This window comes from Cydia fagiglandana, chromosome 13 (genome assembly GCF_963556715.1).
Source record: "Cydia fagiglandana chromosome 13, ilCydFagi1.1, whole genome shotgun sequence".
Lineage (NCBI taxonomy): Eukaryota > Metazoa > Arthropoda > Insecta > Lepidoptera > Tortricidae > Cydia > Cydia fagiglandana.
This window is the reverse complement of record NC_085944.1, coordinates 16,905,627-16,930,036: the sequence shown is the minus strand read 5'-3', so window position 1 is coordinate 16,930,036 and position 24,410 is coordinate 16,905,627. Positions and strand designations below refer to the sequence as shown.

At 37.3% G+C, this 24,410-nt stretch overlaps 1 protein-coding gene across 2 annotated transcripts in view; it reads right to left on the bottom strand.

The window, feature by feature from the left end:
• The window catches only part of LOC134670394 (putative polypeptide N-acetylgalactosaminyltransferase 9), a 280,035-nt gene that overhangs the window by 16,205 nt on the left and 239,420 nt on the right, over nucleotides 1–24,410 (bottom strand). For both annotated transcript variants that reach the window (XM_063528230.1, XM_063528231.1), the window contains exon 4: nucleotides 6,033–6,081. The gene's annotated coding sequence lies outside the window, so the exon portion shown is untranslated. The remainder of the gene's footprint in view (nucleotides 1–6,032; nucleotides 6,082–24,410) is intronic.

Below are 24,410 nucleotides of genomic sequence, written 5' to 3'. Positions count from 1 at the left end.
GTACTCGCACTATTAAGCTGTCAACGCATTTTTGCTCTCGCCGGCCGGGGTATGTTAATTAGTCAACAAAGTAGGTATAATAATTTCTTAAGAAACGAAACATTTATAGCCCTATAATACGAGTAAGTAATAGTAAAATCTAGCATAAATCGACTTAACCCCACAATAGACTCTATGAAACTTGTATTGTAAATACTAAACAAATGACATTACTTATATGAGAGGGTTTCAATCGTTATATATATTAAATACGTACTTTAATATTAGTTTCTTTATTACGAAACTCCAAAAAATTAAATAATATCATAAACATACTAATTTTTGACATTTACGTCAAAACTATGAAGTATTTGAACAAATTAAATTATTTTCCAGGAAATATTTTAATTTGTTTTTTATCAAGTAGAAACCACCTACAACCTGCCACTTGGCACCTGCCGCGATAGCAGAGGACGCTGGTTCGATTCCAGCCTGGGGCACTGGAGGCCTTGGTCACTTTTTCTTAGTATATGACATTTATTTCAGTTTATTTACGTCAAAGTCATCCAAGCAAAACCTATTTAAATTTCACCCATCTGTTTCTTCGTATATTAAAAAAAAACATGTTAACCTTTAAAACGCTCTTCATTTATATATGTTAGCACACAATTAATATCCCCCTTTTTAAAAAGCCAGGGAAAAACAGAGCGCGGCAATAATGAACCCTTGACATTCGCGCGCTGACATATTGCCGGCGATTTTTCCTCGAATTGCTGCCAGGAAGGTAATAGTACTGGGAGGTCGATTGTTAATATAGCTTAGCAAACGTTCATATCAACATTGTTGTCGAAAAATGAATAGTTTTGATACAGGGTTTATACAGCCTTTTCTTTTAACACGTGCTGCGAGCAATATTTTATCAATATCAAAAAATGACATTTATTTAAATTATATTTTAAAAATTATCATAAATGCTAACAAATTAGGTACTCCGATCATTACACAATACACAGAGTAGTTAACTCATCAATTCCGTGCTTCATTGTACTTTAATTCCTCGTAAAGATATAGCGATCATTCGATCACAATTACCACACAACGTTCGGACTCCAATAATCGATGAACATTATGGCTCCTCTACACGATGGGCCAACGCCGGCCAATCCAAGAGACGCATTTATGCGTTAGAGGGAGCAAGTGATATTGCTATCTCATTCAACCGCATGGCTGCGTCCCTTGGAGTGGCCGGCGTTGGCCCATCGTGTAGAGGAGCCATTAGACAATGCTCTTCCGATCACTCACCGAATGTTTGATTTAGGCAAACCAGTAAAGTACGAATTTTCGGGAGGCCGATGCGTGAGCGGCACGACCTCCCACATTTTTGGCGGAGAAAGCTCACGCCACCTGAGGTTCCAGTCCCTATTTGCTTTCTGCGACCTGTAGACCTTTCTACCTACGAATCTTAGGCCTACTGTCCACGGAAGCGTAGCTGCATAGACGCGTATTCTCTGACGCGACGTTGCCGCTCCGTGGACAGAGTTGTGCGGTTTTGTATGTAGGCTGCAAGCAAGCGTACACCAAGCGTACAATGACGAATACGCGTCTATGCAGCTACGCTTCCGTGGACAGTAGGCCTTATAGTATGGTAACTGGTAATAACCATAGATATAAGAATATATAAAGATGCCTTCCAAGCGAGCTGTCAGTGGGACCACTTTTTGTTTAGTGTACGATTAACAAAGCGACCCACTTTGCTGTAGCGATGTCGATAAAGTCATATCGATAAACTATCGACATTTCTTGCAATTTTTATTTTACTTCAAAGGTTTAACTATACCTCAAATGAACAAAAACGCTTTTATTATTTATTGTGGTTATCAGATCACAATTTTATAGTCACGCCCCAGGAGAGAACCAAGGGAAAGTTCAGATATTTAATTAAAATACATAAATGCCTACTAAAATAGGTGGTCCGCAATAATTGAAATATTTTATTACATCAATATATTCATTATCCATTAGCATTTCAATTATGCTTATGTTTAACGAAGATATTGAAGCTTCAATTAATCGCTATTTCGTTCCGCTGTGTAGCGTTTATCGATATATAACATGATTAAAATCGACTTTTCACATCCCTAAAAGAGCACACATATACGTTTTTACGCACACATGCACAACCTGGGTCGCCTAAAAAGGGGCCACTTGGATTTAAAGTCCATCTTGTCAACAGTATGGTTGTCCTTTTTTGACAAACGGCATTTTTAAAAGAGCAACGAGAGAGAAATGATACTAGTTGCTGCGCCGTGAAAGAGAACAGACAGAGTAGGGGGCTTGGTAATAACAATACAGATACCTCCACTCCCACCAGTTAAGGGTCCACCACTGACGAATGGCGGCCTACATTATCGGCTCTAGTGCCCGAGCTATTTTTCAGCCGAACACATTACAATTTGTACGGCAAATGACCGACTTTTACGAGCGTAGATTACCACCCATAGATGGCTCATATAGACGGTGCGAGAAACCAATTAAATTGGTCAAATAATTAAGTTTATTATACACGGTGTAACACGAGGAAACCGAATAATTTTAACAGCGTATTCCTGATCATATTTAAAGACAAAAATGTCCTATAAACTTTTTTGAAATTCGCCTTATTTCAGAGATAATATTAATTAAGAAAAAACAAGATTTTATTGTTACATAGTGTAAAAGGCCTGATGGTCATGTTGCTGCTATGGGACGTAGTCTAAATATCCTTATTGATTGATGTCAAAAAGTGACAAGTAACACTTTACAAAAATTAGGTTTTACGAAAAAAAATGTAAAAATTAATTTTAAGTGACAAGTTTACCAATAACATTTATTTTTTATGTACAAATACAGTAAAAAAAAACCGGGCAAGTGCGAGTCGGACTCGCGCACGAAGGGTTCCGTACCATAATGCAAAAAAAAAACAAAAAAAAACGGTCACCCATCCAAGTACTGACCACTCCCGACGTTGCTTAACTTTGGTCAAAAATCACGTTTGTTGTATGGGAGCTCCATTTAAATCTTTATTTTATTCTGTTTTGTTTTTAGTATTTTTTGTTATAGCGGCAACAGAAATACATCATCTGTAAAAATTTCAACTGTCTAACTATCACGGTTCGTGAGACACAGCCTGGTGACAGACGGACGGACGGACGGACGGACGGACGGACAGCGAAGTCTTAGTAATAGGGTCCCGTTTTACCCTTTGGGTACGGAACCCTAAAAATTTAAAAAACAAAACAAAAAAAAATTTTTTTGGCGAATTTGGCCTAAACTCATATTAAAATTTTTCCTTCTTTTGACCTCAGAAATGTGTGGTTAAAATTATTCGGTTTCCTCATGTTACACCGTGTATAATGTATTAGGCAATGTAACGGATATGAACTATTATTTAGCGTTTACTAGAACCGCGCGCAAATAGCTGCTATTTTACTTATAAAATTAAATACTACCCTGTGAAACGCAATGAGTTGCATTTATGTAAATAAATTGTTTAGGTAAATAAATATATGTATAAAGTCCGTCTAGGCAAACTTTGTACTAGTTACTATAGTAACTTATCTTACCCAATAAGGGGTCCATCCATATTTCAATCGACCTTATAAACTAACCACACTAACTCTATACAAAAAAAAACTAACAACTAAAATAACAACACATTAGAATATAATTACATATCTTTTTTATGTGAAATAGCTAGGCTTTATTTATTATTATTCATAACTGATCTTATGATTGGTGACCGCGAGTCCATACTCAATCTACTCGTATTATGTAAGGTAAAGTGATCTATGTTAACGAGCCAGTCCCGCCGCAGACTTTGTGCTTTTTGAGTTCCTTTATTTTTATCGCCGCCCATCTCATTAGGGAGGATGGCAGTGACGCTGTTTAATTTATGGAGCGTTTTGTTCGATTCATTCAACTTTTCTTTGTTAGTTTTGAAGTAAGAAGAGCCGACTGCTAAGGATTTTTTCTATTAATTAAATAGCCGCATGCATCCGATAGCTTGCTTGTATAGCCACCAAGTGGATGCCGCAAAAGAAGCGCGGACGTGGCGAGACTACTTAGACGTCTTCAATTCTTCATTAATCATCAGTAACTGGCCGGAAAAGCACAACGGGAGTTGTGGATATCAAGGGGAGAGCCTTTGCCCAGCAGTGTGACACGATACAGGATAATAAAAATTAAATAATTGTAGAAACACCGCCTAGAGCGAGATTCGAACACACGACCTTGTGTGTTGATGATTGATCTTGTATATAACAAAATCACAACATATTCAACAAATTGTAAAAACATAATACTGCTCAATGTGTGTTCACTTGTTCAGTGTTCAAATCTTTAATTGACAAGCACTTCCTTAACACGTTCAATGCGAAGCTGCATTTTGTGAACTCGCTCCCAGTGCGTTACAACCCACGAGAATCCTGTATTGAACTTTTTCGCTGTGCGGTACAAGTCAATTACAGCCTGTATGAAGGGGTTTATATTTTAACCTAAAATATATTTACTAAAAATATACTTATTAATTTTAATCATGACAATGTTTAGTTTAATGACTAATCTACCTTATATTGTTTTCGCCTCGCTGAAGTTGATGACGGTTGGATGAGCTTTTATAGACTAATTAATTAACAGGTCTAAATTGACTTGTAACGCACAGCCAGGGCGGGCAGGGGTAAAAGTGTCGATGATTTAGTAGTAATGGGAAAGATAAACAAACAAATATATTGATTCAATTTATTCATATTTTTAACTGTAGGTATATTTTTAAGGCAATTCTTACTGAATGTGTATGAATGTCTGCATATTAAATTGTTTTCGTGTTTGATGTAAACTTTTGTCAAAAACTGCACCAACAACTTAGTGAAGCAAATTCCCTTTTTAACTAAGAGGCTGCATATACCATCCAGGCGTTTAATATACAAGTCGCAAATAAAATGCTCATTATAAATTTCTCTACCATTTTAATCCGCTTTTTAAGGCTGAATAATATGCAGTCATTTTGCCACTAAAATTATAATCAACAAACATGTGTATTGATAACAGGGTAACAACACTAATGCGCATTGCCCTTACCTGCAGTGCTATACAAGGCCGTACACAACAGGTCATATAGGCCCTGTTCCGCACTGAATAGCAAAAGTTTTAATCTGGTGCGCACAGGTCTTACGTGACCTGTTAATTAATTTATATCCTGTCAGGTAGAATGTTAAATGACAAACATAAATGTATACTTGACTATATAAAACAATTAAAATATCACAACATTATCGCCTTCGCACCAAGGGGATGTTACGTATTTCGGTCGCCGCACCAAGCGAAAGTCCAGTACAGGGTTAAAATGACCTGTTACGCAGTGAACGTGTTAACAAACTGATACGTAATCACGTACTAAAAAAGCTAAGACTCCACTGATACGAATCAGTGATGATTCCATCTGCTGACCTCATGACTGGATTGTTATTTGTATTGACCTTGAACCGTCAAATGCTTCCACTGACGGATTGATTACTATATTTAGTTAATATTAGGCTAGAAGAAATATACCTACAGTTTTTAGGGTTCCGTACCCAAAGGGTAAAAACGGGAGCCTATTACTAAGACTCCGCTGTCCGTCTGTCTGTCTGTCTGTCTGTGAAACGGCCAAGCCACATATTTTGACTAAGGTGTAGAGTTTGTGAAGTTAGTGCTTGTACAGTTAGAAGCTTGGCTCTACAAGAGATCTGGTAACTTTAATACGCAGTGCGAGCCTTATTTTTTCGTCTTGGCAACATTTTACATGAAAATGTTTTTGGTGCGTCGTGATTTTCCTTTGATTGTAAAATATCTAGCCGGATTATCAAAAAAAATCTAGAGTTAGACTAAGTTAAGTTGGCAGTGATTTTGATAGCCTGCAAGTGTTATTTTTAAACGTCAGGTCTATGAAATTACGACGTTTAATTAACACTTGCACCGTCTGGGCTATCAAAATCGCTGCCAACTTAGGTTGGTTTGACTCTATTTTATTTACTTACCTATCGGAATAAACGTGGTGATAGGAACTGTAGATTCGAAGATTGAAATCTGAAACAAAGAAAATGAGAAAATTAAAATTATACCCTGTATGGCTGAACGAAAAAGTGTATTTGTTCTACTTGTTAGTATTTCATCATATTATTTATTAATTTATGATGTACACAAATTAACTAAGCCCCACGGTAAGCTCAAGAAGGCTTGTGTTGTGGCTACTCAGACAACGATATGTATCATATACCGACCTACAAATACTTACACAGGTACATAGAAAAAGTCCATTTTTTTACTATCGTTACATATAATTTAGGCCATGAAAATTCCTGACACTGAGTGGCCTAAATAACGTTCGGGATTAGAAAAGCTAAAGGACGTAAGTATAAAATAATTACGTCTATAATATTAGGTTCCCTTTAATACGTAGAAGAAGGTGTATTAATATTAAGGAATTTAATAGGTATAGGTAGAAGGTATTTTATGAGGAATCTAAAGAAGGTTTTCTTTAACCTGTATATGTTATATCGCAGTTTACTTTACATATCGACTTTCGCTTTCCGACTTCAAAGTCATCTTTGAGCCGGAATTTCCCATATTATGCATTAACCCCACGGGAGGCGCTCACTCAAATTTATTACATGGAGGCCGGTTCTGTATAAAGAATTGGATGAGAGCATATCTTTCATATTCACCTTAGGAGGCACCTTGCGACATCTACCGTAAGAGTATACAAATCGTCTATCACACTTCTTTGAACGGTTTATACTAGAGATGCAACGGATAGTTGTTTGGCCGGATACCGGATACCGGATATCCGGCCTGGACACTGGCCGAATATCCGGTATCCGGCCGCCGGATATTCGGCCGGCGGAACTATACCTACATTTCGGTTTTTCAGGTGCGCATTCTGCAGGTTTGACCTGTTTCCTAATAAACGTTCGCGCGGACTCATTTCTAGGTTCGAAATGAGTGCACGTGCAAGTCAGTGGAATGATTAAATTGTTTTAAAATAATAAACAAGTACGATTATGACCGTGTCTGTTTCTTAAATCCAATTTGTTTACTCCGAAATCAAGCAATGTCACTATCCGGTATCCGGCCGGATAGAAGGTCACTATCCGGTATCCGGCTGGATAGTAAAATAATGGCCGGATAGGCCGGATACCGGATAGTAACCGGATATCCGGTGCATCTCTAGTTTATACTGTTTTTTTTTCACTTTTCCTTTATTTCTATGCATTATAGATAAGACTTGAACACTATATTCTGCTTATTACAAGATTAATTTGGTTTGACAAGGTTTTCATCTTTGATATGACCTTGATTTGCATCATCAGCATGAGGCGAGCAAGATGCTTTAAGAGACGACTCCCGATTGCATTTTGAGAACTCCAATCAAAATAAGACAAAAACCATATCAAATTGTTAAAACAACAATCTACAACGACAGGACACTGGTCAGACTACCTCCAAACGGCTATCTCATAGGCGAGCGACAGTACGCGGCGCGCGACTATCGCTACTCATGCACTGTTATGGTAACATTCCATTTCTAACCGCAGCTGCACTACCGGTACTGAACGTCTCGCTGTTATTGTCAATTTCCATAGTAAAATGAACAGTAGTGCAGCTGTCGTTGGAAATGGAAATGGACTAGTGACCTTTACGGCTCGGCCACAACATCGAGAGACTTGCAACGGCGGCCTATGGTTATCGCTGCCGCCGACGCAAGTCGCTCGATGTCGAGGCCGAGCCGTTAGTGCGTGGTCTGTTTAAGCTAACACGAGCTATTATACTTAGTAACTTAATTTTTATTAATTAATTACAGTGAGACGCCTCATTCTGTTCTCGTATGTTTCTTTTCTCTTAATGAATGTATTAATGTTAATTATACAGGATATTGACTCTTGGAGACCCTATACATCTCTAAGGATAACTTGATAAACTATATAATCGTATAGTTCTGACACCTCTAAATATTATAGATTTTTTTTGTGTATTTTGTATGTAATTCGACATTAAGAGACCATATACATCTCTTAGTAATTGTAATACGTTAGATTGAATTGTTAGTTTTATTTTATAAAATTGTTGATGTTATTATTTTTGCTTTTATGTAAATTCAATGTTGACGTGTAAAAGTGCCCTTGTGGCCTATTTGCTGAATAAATGTTGATGTTTGATGTTTGTTTGATGTTAAAAAACCGGGCAAGTGCGAGTCGGACTCGCGCACGAAGGGTTCCGTACCATAAAGCAAAAAAAAAAACGGAAAAAAATGCAAAAAGAAAACGGTCACCCATCCAAGTACTGGCCACTCCCGACGTTGCTTAACTTTGGTCAATAATCACGTTTGTTGTATGGGAGCCCCATTTAAATCTTTATTTTATTCTGTTTTTAGTATTTGTTGTTATAGCGGCAACAGAAATACATCATCTGTGAAAATTTCAACTGTCTAGCTATCACGGTTCGTGAGATACAGCCTGGTGACAGAACGGACGAACGGACGGACGGACAGCGAAGTCTTAGTAATAGGGTCCCGTTTTACCCTTTGGGTATGGAACCCTAAAAATGGAGTACTAGACTGCCTAAACATGTCACGCGAAAAGCCCTAATATTAGCGTAATGTTATTATGACTCAACACAGTTTAAATTCGATTATGTCAGAGCAGAATCGGCCTTATGTGCCCTCAGATAGTGCGATTTGCCGTCCAACGTTATTTACGCGATATTTGAGACCGTTGAGATTCCTATCAAATATTTATTGCCTTTGTATCTCGGTTTTCGGGTTATCCTCTTGGATTGATTACATTTTTACGTGTTGAAAGGATTGTGTTGTAATTTGGTATATTGTGTTGTAACATATTTGACTGGAATTTTAAGCTACCTACGCCTGCAAAAGACACTGAACATTTTTGAATTGAGGGAGAATGGGAAAAAACACAGATTTCCTAATAGGGAGGGAGGCATCCCTAACAAAAGGAAGGAATGGAAAAATTTGCAAGCTTCTGGTAAACTTCGGTAGCTCGGTTAGTTAAGAGCGATCGGATCTCAATTTCATCTTGCCCAAAGCGGTGATTTTTTTTTTAATTTATAATATTTTTTATAGTTTTTCATACCAATTGTGGGTGTCAGTTTTGTAACGTCTATACAAAATGTATGTGAAACAGCGTCACTAAACTGGCAATTTTATCGGACACTATTTCCTTTTTAAATCAATTGTTCTCGTGATTTTGAGTAGAAATAACCCAAAGTTGATTGTTTTTAGAAATTAAAAACATTTCTTTTTCTGAAAATATAGGAGTACGAGTATGCCCCGTCTACTACTGTCTCTCTTCTCCGTGATCTGTGAATTAAGTATGTACATATCTCTGAAAGACTTTATTTCGACGATAAATAGAGACGTCATGACGCATTTTTCAGACTCTTTGTTAATCCTTGTCATACCTACAGTCTGTATAAAAAGGGACCACCGGTTTTTTGGCGGTTTCACGTACAAAGTAAGACTAATTTGCTCATTAACGTTAGGAAGACCGTCCGATAAAAAATCTCCTTTGTTACAACGAATTCTACCTTCCGTTCTTTCATACGTAATGTAAGGTCAAGTTATTCATCACAACAGCATACACATACAGTAGCGGAAAAAATCTATCATATTGTGATTTTTCTGTAAAATATATCAAAATAGATGAAACCAGGGACTGAATTTGTTGATAACTAATCAAAATAGGTTGTATTGATTTATTCTAGGCCCAATATATGCTAACAGGCCGGTACATATTTCAAAAATCTATTTGAATTCGTATTTCTGGAACATGACGTCCGTCACTTGTAGTATATAAGTCGATAAAAAACAGAATATCGTGTTAATTCGTAACAATATTTGTAAGTATTATCAGTTCCGTCATGGGGAGACCTCGTGGAAATAAAAACTTATCAGTAGCTATAAAAGAAGCAATTGTAATGGGGTACAAAAATGGCTTAACGCAATCGACGCTGGTTAAGCAATTTCAACTTCATCAGTCGACTATATCGAAGGTTTTAAAACACGAAAAGCTTCACGGATGTGTAAAAAAGCCCAACAAACCTGGTCGCCCACGCTGCACATCACATTTGGTTGACCGCAACATTTTGAGATTAGCCAGAGACAATCCACGATTCACGGCGAGCGACATTATGCGAGAAATATCGGCTGGATATTCAGTTTCTGTGACCGTACGTACTATAAGAAATCGTCTGATTGATGGTGGACTTCGTGCTCGTCGCCCTGCTAAGAAACCACTTATTTCCAAGAAGAATCGGACAGCTAGAAAAAAATATGCGAAAGAACATCTTTCTTGGACTGCCGAAATGTGGGAAAAGGTAATTTGGAGCGACGAATCCAAGTTTTTACAGTTTGGAACAGATGGAATTACGTACGTACGACGCCCCGACAACAATGCTCGCTATGACCCCAAGTACCAGCTCCCTACAGTCAAGCACGGCGGCGGCTCCCTTATGGTATGGGGATGTTTCAGTGCAAGTGGCGTTGGTCCGTTACATCGAATAAACGGGATTATGACAAAGGAAGTATATGAAGAAATATTACAAGATGTTTTTCTTCCCTGGGCACGCCAAAATTTCGGCAGGGCGTTTATATTTCAACAAGATAATGACCCGAAACATTCATCGAATCTTGTTAAGCAGTGGTTCAAAAAACGTAGAGTGAGGAATTTGGAATGGCCCAGTCAAAGTCCGGACTTGAATCCGATAGAAAATCTATGGAAGGAGCTAGGACGTCGTGTGAGTGCAAGAAAAGCAAGAAATATCAATGAAAGATTTGAGCAATTAAAGGAAGAATGGGAACGCATTCCAAATTCTTTCCTCGCAAAGCTGATTGCATCACTACCCCGAAGATGCCAAGCTGTTCTTGATGCAAAGGGTTTCAGTACCAAGTACTAATCATATATTTTGATTTTCAGTCAAGAATCTGTTATTTTTGTTGTTTTTTTTTGTTAATAAACCACTTTTACCTATACTTTGCGTTTTAGTTATTTTAGGTACTTTTAAATAAATTTGTGCAAAACGAGTGTCTTTTATGATATCATATGAATGTAATATATGATTATACTTACTCTCCATTTAAAGAGCTTTCATATGATAATAGTTAAGGTAGGTTTAGTCGATCACATATAGAAATATTTAATAAAAACACAAATATGATAGATTTTTTTCCGCTACTGTACACTTAGAAAAACAATGATGTTCTGACATAAAAGGTACGCAGTACCGGACACTATGTAGACTTTGCCCTAGGAAGAAGTATTCTTGCTTCGCCTTCCATATCACTCATACTATGTACCTATCTGAAAATATCTCTCAAATTTGCGCGACTAATTTTGAAACTAGAAGATGAAAACTGGGCCGATTTTTATTAGTAGTTTTTTTTCTTAATATTTGAAATGATAAGTTAAATGTACGTTAAATTCGACCTAAATACGACAGTTATAGAGATAAATACTTACATACTTACATTAAAAAAACTAGAAGAAACAAATATCCACGGACTTCGCGCCTATAGATGCCCTTAACAGTATTAAGTTTGGCGGCCTGAGGGGTCGTTAAAAGACAAAAGACTAGCCAGAGTAGCCACTACTCCACCAGGGTATCAATAATTTCCCAGCGTCATTGTGTGGAAAGGGCATGCCGCACAAAATAGATCAAAAAAGTAGTCAATATTTGATGGCCGTCCAGCTATTGGATTCCAGCCTGGAAAGCTGTAAAACATTCATGAGCGTTTTGATATTCAGCTCGGGAAAAAGCCGCACGAAGGGATGGAATGACGGAAATAATCTATTTTACGAGCCGTTTTAAACGGCAAATTATATCGTTATGGCATTTTCATTTTATTTGCTCTGTCTGCTAGGCTGATGAGTGATAACTTTAAGAGTTTGCGATAGTTAATATACTTTTGTGGAAATCAAGAGGCCTTTGCCCAGCAGTAGAACACTATAACGGGCTAATAAAAAAATAAGAAGCGACCAGGTTGTTTTTAGGTTAGGAAAAAGTTCTATTTCCACGTGAATTTTGAGAAAAACTATACAAACCTTGGTCGGGATAGGAGTGTTGCCAGCCTTGTGTTGTTAGGCGGCCTCGCTTCACTGGGACTTTATATCTCACTTGGCTGGCAATCCCCATTTCCTGGCCGCATATACTTACTACTACGGAGGTCGCATATAAGTACTACAAATAATATAACCGAGCTAATATCACGTAAACTTTTTTCACTCTACCAGTCCAAACCAAAAAGTTTACCTGACAATAGTTCTACTATACCTATGGTTTGCTTGTTTGTTTGTCAAGGAGTTAAAGATCGCAACCGGTTTGTGCACGATACGATGAGCAGCGTAATGACACCCGTAATGTCATAAGTATCATTCCAATTTCAAAATCTTAGACAAACCATCATAAGAGCGTTCTACGACTACTTATACTTGTATACTGATATAGAGGTCGCTTTACAGTGGTTAGCCAATTCAGCCAATAGGAATATACGACCAGATTGCATTGCGCCTACAGCGGGCTCCCGCGCCGCATAGGTCATGGTTGTTGCGTTCACGCATCTCTGCGCTGTGCGGCCATGAAACTGTCATCTAATACCGTCTGAGGCTCAGTTGTACCAGGCGTGGCTCACTCCGCGATTTCATCGCTTTGCTACAGGTACCTAAAAGTACAATCCGTTGGACCCCAATTTTGGGGTTTGCTATAAGCCGCGCGTGGCGCTGTCGCCACCTAGCGGATGGCCGCTAGCTGTCGACAGCGCCACGCGCGGCTGTCACGATCAGCACAGATTGTGAGGGGGCAGGTAGAGGAGCCTCACGGGGATGATGGGAATGAAAAGGCAGGATCCAGAGCGATGAGGGGTATTTATTATTTAAATAAAAAGGCACCTGTAACAATACAGGTTACGTGTTAACAGATAGGTATGTATAAAAATACTTTCGTAATTCAGAAGGTTAGAAATCAAATAACTTACAATATGTGCCTTGGTGATGATGTAGATATATATCTGGAAGGTGTGCAGGGCCACAAAACGAGCACTATACTGAACTGCACGCACTTATGAATTATTACGTTTACTAATAAAAATCACACTTAAACGGTCGTGTTTAGAAACTTGGGAAGTACAGTCCGTTAGATAAAATGATGTTTATCGATCAAAGTATGTGATCGAACTGAAAATAAAAATCATTGAATGGAATTTGGAATAAGATTTGAATTTCAAAAAGGAATTTAGAATTTGTATGGTGCCAGAAATAGTATGAAGGTCGATAGTGTAACGCTTCGTTACACGCACCGTTACACTACCGGGGTCGCCCTGGAAGGGAAAATCCTGGGGCTTATGGCCAAAGGATTTTTCCGTAATGTAAATATAATGTAATGAATATGGGTATGAGTGATAAATTTAGAAGGTGGGGATGTTATATACAATGTTTATCATACAAGAGAGGCGATTTAAACATGCATACCAAAGGTCATTCATACATCATCTTATAAAATTTTGGTTAATTGTTTAACCAAAATAAGTTTCAATAGAGTACTCCTTTAAGTAGAGGACGTACTCATTAAATCGCTCTCCATTAGTATTAAGGCTTATTAATCAGTAACCACCCGCTGAATATTAATGAATCTAAATATAATATCTACAATAATGTGTACCTACAAAGAGTACGATTGTTGAAATTTATTCAACAAAAATAATGCCGTATGGAATGTAGGATTACTACAAAATATCATAAGATAATTCCTTAATGGAATTAATAAATGTACTGTACGGTACGTATGTACCTAAGTACGTAAATATGAACGTTATGTCAAGGGAAGAAATATATAAATAAGTATTGTTCTAACTCTGGTAGAGTTAGCTTTGAATAACGTTATATGAACGTAATATAACGTTATATAAATTAAATAGTATAAATGAACGTATAAATTCGTACTAAGTAGGTATGTACGAAATGTAATGAGTTCGAAATGTATAATGGGGATGAGATATAATTATAAATGTATAACATTATATACAATATTTTACAAGTTAGGAGCTTAGGAGAAAAGTAGCTAAGTTTGAGCCAAATAAGAATCTAATTAAGGAAAACAGTATATTATTTATTTTAGAATTTTGGGGAGAGGTTTAAGGTCTCTAATATGCCATCGTCCGAGCATTTTGCCGGACATGTCTTGTAGGACATATACTAAGGGTGATATTTTTTTTAGGATAGAACATTTAATAAACTTGGGTGCAAGTTTAGCAGAATAGTGTTTAGGAGAATTACTAATTGTGTAATTTCGTTTCCAGACGATGTCATTTTCGTTGAATTCGAAATGTTGGTGATGTTTATTATACGATGAAGAATTGGTTTGGTGCGCTCTCCAAAGACGGGCTTGTACTTCGGAGAAGACAGGCTGGAGAAGACCAAGATTATCAGCGTATTCGTCTCTGGGCGCGAATATAATATCATCTGTGAGATCAGATTTATCGTATGCTGATCCACATGTGACTAATTCGCGACCAAATACAAGGAAAGAAGGAGTATAATTTGTTGTTTCATTTACGGAAGTATTAATAGCAAATTGTATCTTATGTAGGTTGATATCCCAATTCCTGTGGTCATCCTGTATGAATGAGGATATTGCTGTGGTAACAACTTTATTATATCTCTCCACGGGATTTGGTTGGGCGCATTTAATTGCGCAATAGTGTATTTTTGGGATCTGATAGGAGTGGAATAAATCCGTTGTCTCTTGACTAACGAATTGAGGACCATGGTCAAGAATTATGGTCTGTGGGATTCCGTACACTAGGAAAACTAGGTTTTCTAGAATATGAACGATTACTGATGACGTAGCACGTTTAATCGCAAAGAGGAGGCAGTATTTTGAAAAACAGCAAGTAACGACAAAGATGAATCTGTTGTGTTTTAGTGTAGTAGGCAAGGGGCCGATCAAATCTATTGAAATGCATTGAAAGGGTCGAGAGCATTGCTTAGGTTTACCCATTAGGCCAAGTTTTAGTTGGGTTTGGTGTTTGCAAGCTAAGCAAGTCTCGCATTTGGCAATAAAATTTGAAATATCTTTGTACATTCCTGGCCAAAAATATTTCAATTTAACTTTATTGTATGTTTTAAATGTTCCGAAATGAGCGCAAGTTGGGGTGGAATGATTTTCTGTGATAATGGGTATTCTGTACTCTAGTGGGATAACTTCTTTCCAATTATACTCAGATTGGAGTAACGAAGGGGTTTTTGAGTATCGGTATAATTTATTATTATGTATTATGTAATCTGGAGTGGTGTTGGGGTTAGAACTGCATTTAGCGTAGATATTATTATACCAGTCGTCATTGGTATTAGAACTATTGTAGTTAATAACGTCTACTGAAGGTAAGCGTGATAAAGCGTCAGGGATTAGATGATCTTTACCACGTTTATGTTTAATTTCGAAGTTAAATGTAGATAGACGAATACTCCAGCGGGCTAGACGTCCGGTTGGATTATCTAGATGGAGAAACCATTGTAATGCGGAATGGTCTGTGTAGATTGTGAACTTTAAGCCGTTGTCAAGATAGCAACGCCAATGTTCTAGGGCTAGTAAGACACTTAAGAGTTCTCTTTCTGTAATTGAGTAATTTCTTTGGGGACCAGTTAGGGATTTGCTCATATAAGCAATGGGTTTCTCAACGCCATCAAATTCTTGGGTCAGCATGGCACCGATGCCGAAGCTGGATGCATCACAGTGGACTGCGAAGGGTTTTGAGAAGTCTGGGCAAGCAAGAACAGGGGTAGAGACTAGAGCTTCTTTAATGGATTTAAAGGCATTGTCTTCTAGTGATGTCCATTTAAATGGTGGTGCTTTTTTGGAAGTGGAGGTAAGTTTAGTTAGTGGTGCAACCTTTGTGCTGAAATCGGGGATAAAGCGTCTATACCAACTTGCTGTACCTAGGAACTTTTTAACTTCTCGAGGAGTTGTGGGAGGTGGGATGTTAAGTATTGCCTTAACCTTGTCAGGATCTGTTTGAAAGCCGTGTTCATTAACTATGTAACCAAGATATTTAAGTTCTTTTTTGAAAAATGAACACTTGGGGAAGTTTATAGTAATGTTGGCTTGTACTAGCCTTTGGTAAACTTTATTAAGTAAAGTGATGTGTTCATCGAAAGTATTACTTATGATGATAATATCATCTAAGTAGGTAAATACTGAGTTATCAAGGTTTTCAGAAGGGAATAACGCATCCATAAAGCGTTGTTGGGTAGCAGGGGCATTAGTCAATCCAAAAGGCATTACGCGAAACATGTACATGCCTTTTGAGGGTACATGGAAACTAGTTTTAGGTCTATCAGAAGGGCGTAGGGGTATTTCCCAAAATGCTTTTGCTATGTCTATCGATGATAGATATTTAGCATTTTTTAGATTATCTAAAATGTCAGAAATGAGTGGGAGTTTGTAGGCATCTTTGCGCGTAATCGAATTTAGTTTACGGCTGTCGATGCAAAAACGCCACGTTCCATCTTTTTTAGGAGTTATTGACTATGACAGGGTTTAGCCATGGGCTTTCACAGGGTTCGATAACATTAAGCTTTAGCATTTCATCAACTTCTTTGCATAAAGCTTTTTGTTTCTCTGGAGAAAGCCTATAGCATCGCTGTTTGATTGGTGGATGGTCACCGGTATCTATGTGATGTTCAATGAGGTGGGTTCGTCCTAAGGGTTTGGTTTCTGTTGAAATATTTTTAAATTTTTCAATAATAGTATCTGAAATTAACTGTTGAGTTTCAGAAAGGTTGTCATAATTAGTGATGTGTTGGTCGCAGGTGGAAATAACTAGGGTATCTATATGTTTATCAGAATATGACGTTATGTCAGGTAATATGTGGGGAGCTATATTGAATTTTCTCCAAAAATTTGTGCCTAGAATCAAGGGTTGCTTTACAGTAGGGATAACATGAGCGGTAATAATAGCCACAATATTTTTGTACGAAATTGGTAGTTGAATTGTACCAATAGAGTATATAGGGTAGCCGTCGGCTACAGAGCCTACGACTTTATGGTCGTAATTTATGGTAAAATTGTGGGATAAGAGAATTTTATGGGAATTATTTCCGAAAATAGTTAAAGTACTGCCACTGTCTAAGAGGCCACATAAAGTTAAATTATTTGTCTGGATGTTGACATAAGGTCGTTCATCGTATGGATCTTGAGTGAAAAGTGCTGATGTAGTATTGTATGATGACATAAATAATTTAATGGTATCTAACCATTGGTTCCATTCTGTAGCAGTAGTTTTATTTAAGTTACTTTTCTCCTTTATGCGTTTTTTGGAAATTTATGGCAAACTGTACATTTTGCAAAAGTGACATTTTGTTTGCCACAGCGGAAGCATACTATATTTTTACTTGTACAAATATCTAAAGAATGATCGTTTGTTCTGCAACGCGGACAGGAGTAACGTAACGTAGAAGGTGGTGCTGTTACAGTATGGACCGGTTTATTAAATGGGAATGGTGGTATGTACGGTTGGGAAGGGGGGGTATGGTTAGAATCTTGTTGAATGTTGGTATAGTTGCTAGAGCTATAAGTAGAGGTAGTATTACAGCTTTCGTACCATTTGCACGATTGGAATAATGTGTCTATAGACGTAACATCTGTAGGAACTAATCTGGAACTGTAATAAGGGCTCATGTTTCTACGGAGGATATCTATTTTTTGTTTTTCAGAAAGGGGTTCATGTAATTTGGAAAAGAGGGCTTCCATGGCTGAAAAATACATTATTATTCGTTCATGTTGTTTTTGTTTACGGGAATGTATATTTTGTAGTAAGTTGTGGTCATGGTCATGCAATTCGAAATCTTTTAAGAAGTGGGTTTTAAATGATTTCCAATCTGTAAGGGTTGTTTTCTTCGACCTATACCAATCTAAAGGAGTGCCTGATAAAAAATCGTATATATATTTGTGTAAGCGTTTGTCGTCAATGTTACGCGCAATTGCAAACTCTTCGATGTTTCGAATAAAATCATAAGGGCAACTATCGCCTTTATAGTTGAATTTTTTAAAATCGCTTGGTTTTGCTTCAGAGAGGTTGGTTAATTTTCGAGCAAGTAGGTCTAAATTTGTGGAATCATCTATCAAAGAGGTTGCTGACGCGTAAGTTGACGTTGTTGTTGACGGTTGTGACATGTTAAATTTTGTTTGACATTTTGACAAAAATTCGCATATTTTCGAATAGTTGTCAATAATTTCTGGAGATAATTCAGTGGTAATATGGAGACGTTCTATTCTGTTATATAAATGAAATAAGAAAACCGCTATTCTATCGTGCTTCGCTTGGTTGGTGGTCGCAAGCTGTAGCTGAGAAGAAACTATTGTGAGGCATCTGCTAATTTCGGTGATATCCTGTTCAAGATCATATGGGCTGGAGAGATTCGAACACGGGTCCGCGAATAAATTTGGAGTGAGGAGCTGTCTTAAATCATCAGCCTGCGCGGTGGCTGGGAACTGAATGTTCCTGAGTTTGAGCTCATAGATGAGTTCAGGTTTATTTAATAGTGCTGGATTCATTGTTTATTAAAGTGGATACCTATCACGAAGAGAATACCTAACTGATGTTATCAATATAAATAAAATATGTAGTTATTAAATTTTATTTTTTATTGAATCGAAAGGAGAAGTTTATTGTGATATTAGGCTTAGTTGTGTATATTTATTTAATCGGGTGAAGGATAAGCTATCGGATTATCTCCAACAGTACTGCCGTAAGTCAGGATTGGTTCGCACTTCAGTGACTCCAAGGAGTTTTAAAAACACTTAGGATTGAAACCAATTTGTGAGATTTCAGTGGAAATCTTGGATTGTGTAATTGTATGTGATAGATGTTTTGTGTAATCACTATGTTAAGAGTTTTGTTACGTGGCGCGACAAAAAGCGTAGGACGCTGGCATAATAGGGATTAGAAAATAGATATAGATAAATTGGTATAAGATGATGAATGATGATAGATGTATATGTAATTGGTTATTTAAGGGGGGAATTTTGGTTAAACGGTTGAGGATTAGATAAAAGGTTGGTTGTAAAATAGAAAATTAAATAAAATGATGTTAGGCCGAGAGATATTGCGAAAATTTGAGTTGGGTCGACTATAACCTTTTAGAATTTTGAAAAGATCTTAAAGCTAGCAATTACAAACAATATAAAAAAAAAATTGTTAGAAAAAGGAAAAATGTAGGACTGGAACAGCTGGTTGCGGTTGTTGGGTAGGAGCAGGTGCTGGCACGGAGGTACTGGAACGGGCTGCTCAGCGTCGTAGGGCGGGTGGGTGTCTTGTCAGGTCCGGGTTTGAGCACGTTGATGGCGCCAGTGTGAGGGGGCAGGTAGAGGAGCCTCACGGGGATGATGGGAATGAAAAGGCAGGATCCAGAGCGATGAGGGGTATTTATTATTTAAATAAAAAGGCACCTGTAACAATACAGGTTACGTGTTAACAGATAGGTATGTATAAAAATACTTTCGTAATTCAGAAGGTTAGAAATCAAATAACTTACAATATGTGCCTTGGTGATGATGTAGATATATATCTGGAAGGTGTGCAGGGCCACAAAACGAGCACTATACTGAACTGCACGCACTTATGAATTATTACGTTTACTAATAAAAATCACACTTAAACGGTCGTGTTTAGAAACTTGGGAAGTACAGTCCGTTAGATAAAATGATGTTTATCGATCAAAGTATGTGATCGAACTGAAAATAAAAATCATTGAATGGAATTTGGAATAGGATTTGAATTTCAAAAAGGAATTTAGAATTTGTATGGTGCCAGAAATAGTATGAAGGTCGATAGTGTAACGCTTCGTTACACGCACCGTTACACAGATATGGATCTGTGCTGATCGTGACAGACGCGTTTTGTTAGAGAATGAGTCTTCTGTGCCTAGTACTATTATTTATTCTGTGGTTGTACTTAGTTATTATCCGCAAATCGACAACCATTGTCCCTATTATGCGTGAAAATGAGGTAGCGCTATTCTAACCACCTTAGCTCCTCCACGAAACCGAGCAATCGTTTTCAGGTTGCTAACTGCCTCCTTTAGTGTGCTCAGAGTCCCTCGGTGTCAGGGGCCTACCGCGAAGCACGTTCGACGTGTTGCCTCCCTGTCAACTTACGTACGAATTCACAAGTGGAACAGAGAGGCAACACGACGAACGTGGTTCGCGGTAGGCTCTCTGCTCCTGTTCTACCTGTTTACACTCTAGGAGAATATATTTTGTTGATTTCTTTGCTTCCATGCATGCTCTGCACATGTTTTGAGTACTAGTTTAGTAGCCGACAGCTAGGCAAAAGCGATCTAATCTATTTATCACTTCAATGTTTGTTTATTATTAAGAAAAGTGAACTAAAACCGTTAGATATTATCGAGAAAACGCGGCTTCAACGGCCCCAAGTTTAACTGGTTAGCAAACACCGCAAAATAATCTGAATAGCGCGGCTTCTGCAAATTATTGCATTGTGACACCGACCGACTATTTAATTAAAATTGTTTACAATCGTGCTTGACATTGTTTCGCAATATTATAATTATTTTCTCTACTAGATTTAAACCGCGCGATCTCCACCTATCAAGCCTCCGCCTTTTTAAAAAAAAATCCTAATATCGGTTGAGAAAATAAATACGATCCCCGGCAAATTAAGCTGAGGGCCTACCGCGAACCACGTGTCTGTCTCTTTCAACAGCGAGGTGTTAAAAACTGGCCAAGTGCGTTTGTTGTATGCGAGCCCCACTTAAATATTCATTTTATTTTGTTTTTAGTATTATTCTCTTTATTTATTTATCGTCTTAGGTTAGGTATTTTTATAATATGAATATAAAAGTAAAATATAAAAACACTTACAAAACAATAAAAATACATATAAACACATTATAAAAAACCTAACCTAGGGTGCCGCCAGCAGCGGGGCAAGGCCCAAGCTACCGGTGGTCAGGGCTGCAGAGAGAGGAACCGACGTACTATCCGCGCCGTGTCCAAGATCACCGCCTTCTGCATCTGTCCCTTGATCCAACCACCTAGCGAGAGTCTCTTTTTAGTATTTATTGTTATAGCGGCAGTAAAAATACATCATCTGAGAAAATTTCAACTGTCTAGATATCACGGTTCATGAGTTACAGCCTGGTGACAGACAGACGACCGGACAGACGGTTAGACGGACAGCGAAGTCTTCGTAATAGGGTCCCGTTTTTACATTTTGGACACGGAATCCTAAACAGCAACACTTATTTTATCACATGAATTAAAGTCATCCATAATACGTCTACACAGATCTAATTTGCGTTCGAATCCGACCGAAAGATGATCTGACATATCAATTTCTGACGATTTTCGCCTCCAACCCATATGATATTCATCGCGAAAATATGTGATTTACCTATAAATCCGTCATATCAATGTTCTATCAAAATGTCAGCATTGGCATAAAACACTGAGAAACAAATTCGAATAGCGGACATTTTTAGACATTTATTAATAAAGACAAAAGCGTGGGACATTTTAATTAAGCCAACCAAACATAGCAAAAACTTCGGAACAATCCTAACAATGTATAAAATACCGAAAAATATAAGGGACTCGACGATTAAATTGGATAATTTGACAATATTTTTCGGGCAAACTGCCATTTTCCTCCTTATAAATCGATAAATGCCACAGTAGCTAGAAAAACAGAAGAACAATAATTTTAAACTGATCCGAAAAAATACCAGGAAAGGCTTTTTTGCTTGTACCTACTTACCACGACAGTGGTTAACAAGCGTGCCGCCGCTTGAAGTATGAAACAATAAGATAGAATTATTTTAAGAAATTATCATGCAGGAAATTATAAATGTTATAATTTTTTGAATAAAAAAATACAGCGTAATGTAATTTACAATTTTTTATATATTTAGCAGCTTACTGACACAAACCGAATTCCACGCGGGCGGAGCCGCGGGCACAGCTAGTATAGAATAATTGCTTTTAATTACAAATACACTTACTGATAATGTCAACTTATGTTATGAACTAAAGTAAAACCTACTATTTTTATATTTTTCCAAAAAGTTTATAGCTCGTAGGTGGTAAAATTTTACCAGTCATTGGCGTCATTTTATTAACATTAAATCAAACTTAGCGGGGTATCGTAGGATGCAGCAACATCTGAACAATGGTATACAATAATGCATGTAATTTTATCAATATTTTCGTAAGAACTTTCTTAAATGAAATCGGGTCTGTCTCTTGATGTCTTGATGAACGCACAGGAAAAAAAATCCGTAATAATATTTTTTTATCTATTTGGTTCATTACGTTGTAATAAGACAAATAATGACTTAGTATGGTGTTGGTGCGACATAAAATAGTAGAAATTCAATTATATAACCAGAAAAATTCCGTAAGTACGTAATTATTGCCATTTTTAAGTAAGTATTTTACGTCAAAAATGTGAGAGTTACGTAGGAAGTGGCGCCCGCAATAATTTTCAACTATTTCTTATCGGACCTACCTATTACATATTTTAACGCTGCATAATACTGTCTTATAAAAAAATATTCGGCGCGAATTTTAAACTACCGGCGGCGGCGGCGGCGCGCGTACTCCTTATGGCGGCGGCGCGCACGTCTAATCGGCGCTCATATCTTTGAGATTATAAACTACATACATAATAAAATACAATTAAATCAATAATTAAAAAACAATTAAAAGAATCAAATGAAGGCTATTAAAAATGTATTCGTCAAAATCATCACCTAACAGCTAATTTCACCAGCAACATGAAAACGGGCATTCTAAAATCCGAATCTTAAGTATTTACAACTTTACAAGCGGGCCGGACAACGTCCTTGACGAGTAGCGAAGGAACGAATCGTGGTACTACTACAACCGGTATTGGCACTTACTTATTACCGGTAATAGCTTTAGGAGTAAACTATCAAATAGTGGTATTTGTTGTCAATTGGCTAAACCGATAACACTATTGAATACCGGTATTCGAATACCTCTATTCGGAGCTTAAGTGATATAAATACCCAAATTCAAATTACACCGGTTATACCTCAATAATAACCTGTAGTCAGAATACCGGTAACGGTCCCTGGCCGCCGGCCTGTTGGTAAGCGAAAATCGTAGTATTGTATAATCACTTGAAAGAACAGATTTATTACACGTGCGTTACCAAACGCGTAACACTAACACTTTATATGTAGGTACTTATACAAAGACTCACTGTATGGACCAGGTGAGACTGTTAAGGGTCATACAAACCTAACCGCCGTCATACAATCAAAGTTACCCTCTCAGTTTAAAAGGACATTCTGAAATAACATGACATTTGACATGAACATTTAAGTAACATATACATACCTATGTCTGGTAGGTACTCGTTTTGTAATTCTATTACCATTAAAAAATACAAAACAATTCGTCACAGTAGGTACATATTTTTCACTCTGATATACCTACTAAGTAAACACTCAAGATAAGATATCCATCGAAATACCTACTTTTTAAAATATCCTGAAAATTATTTCAGTAGCCGTACCACAAGTTGACACGTGACGTTTACGTTAGCGCATCTCGCTCGCTCTGATCGATTGATGTGATAGAAAGGGAATTCGATCGAGTTCACGCAGTCGCTAACCTCAATGTCAAATGCTAGTTCGTGGTAGCCGTGGAGTAAATTACACAGAACATTGTGCTACTGCGACTATTTTACTGTGTTTCTCGCCTTAAACGATGCCGATGTGATATTTTAATTTAAGCGGCTATTGTGCTCCCCAATATTTTGTCTCGATAAAAATGTTTTATGAACGAGCCAATGGGAATAATTAGGACAGAATCTGTGAAATAAGGTTCAGTCGAGTGTAAAAATATGGGTGGGTACTGGGTACCTAATCTGATGTCAAGTGTACGTCCGAATTGGGTGTTTAAACTGACTGTTTAAAATTTAAGTATTCATCAAATTCGAAGAAAAGTATTAGGCTGTAATATTTTTCCTTGAAGCAGTAAAGCCCCATTTGAATTTTATCTAAAAATACGTTTTATAAACGAATAATGTTAAATAATAAATAAAATACGAGCATAATTAGAACGTTCTACAGGATGCTTGAAAAAGAGCATATTTTCAACATTAAATTTCACAAGTTCAACGCGGCGTACTAATTGGTACCTTTGTAGAATAAATAAAAACATCATTATGAAATGACTTCAGTTTTATAAACTATTCATTTCGCTCTAAATGTTCCTACATTCAAACCTTTTTAAATTTATACTTTACAGTTTTAATTACAATCCGAAAGTAGGTTGTCTTTCAGATTTTAAATTAGAAA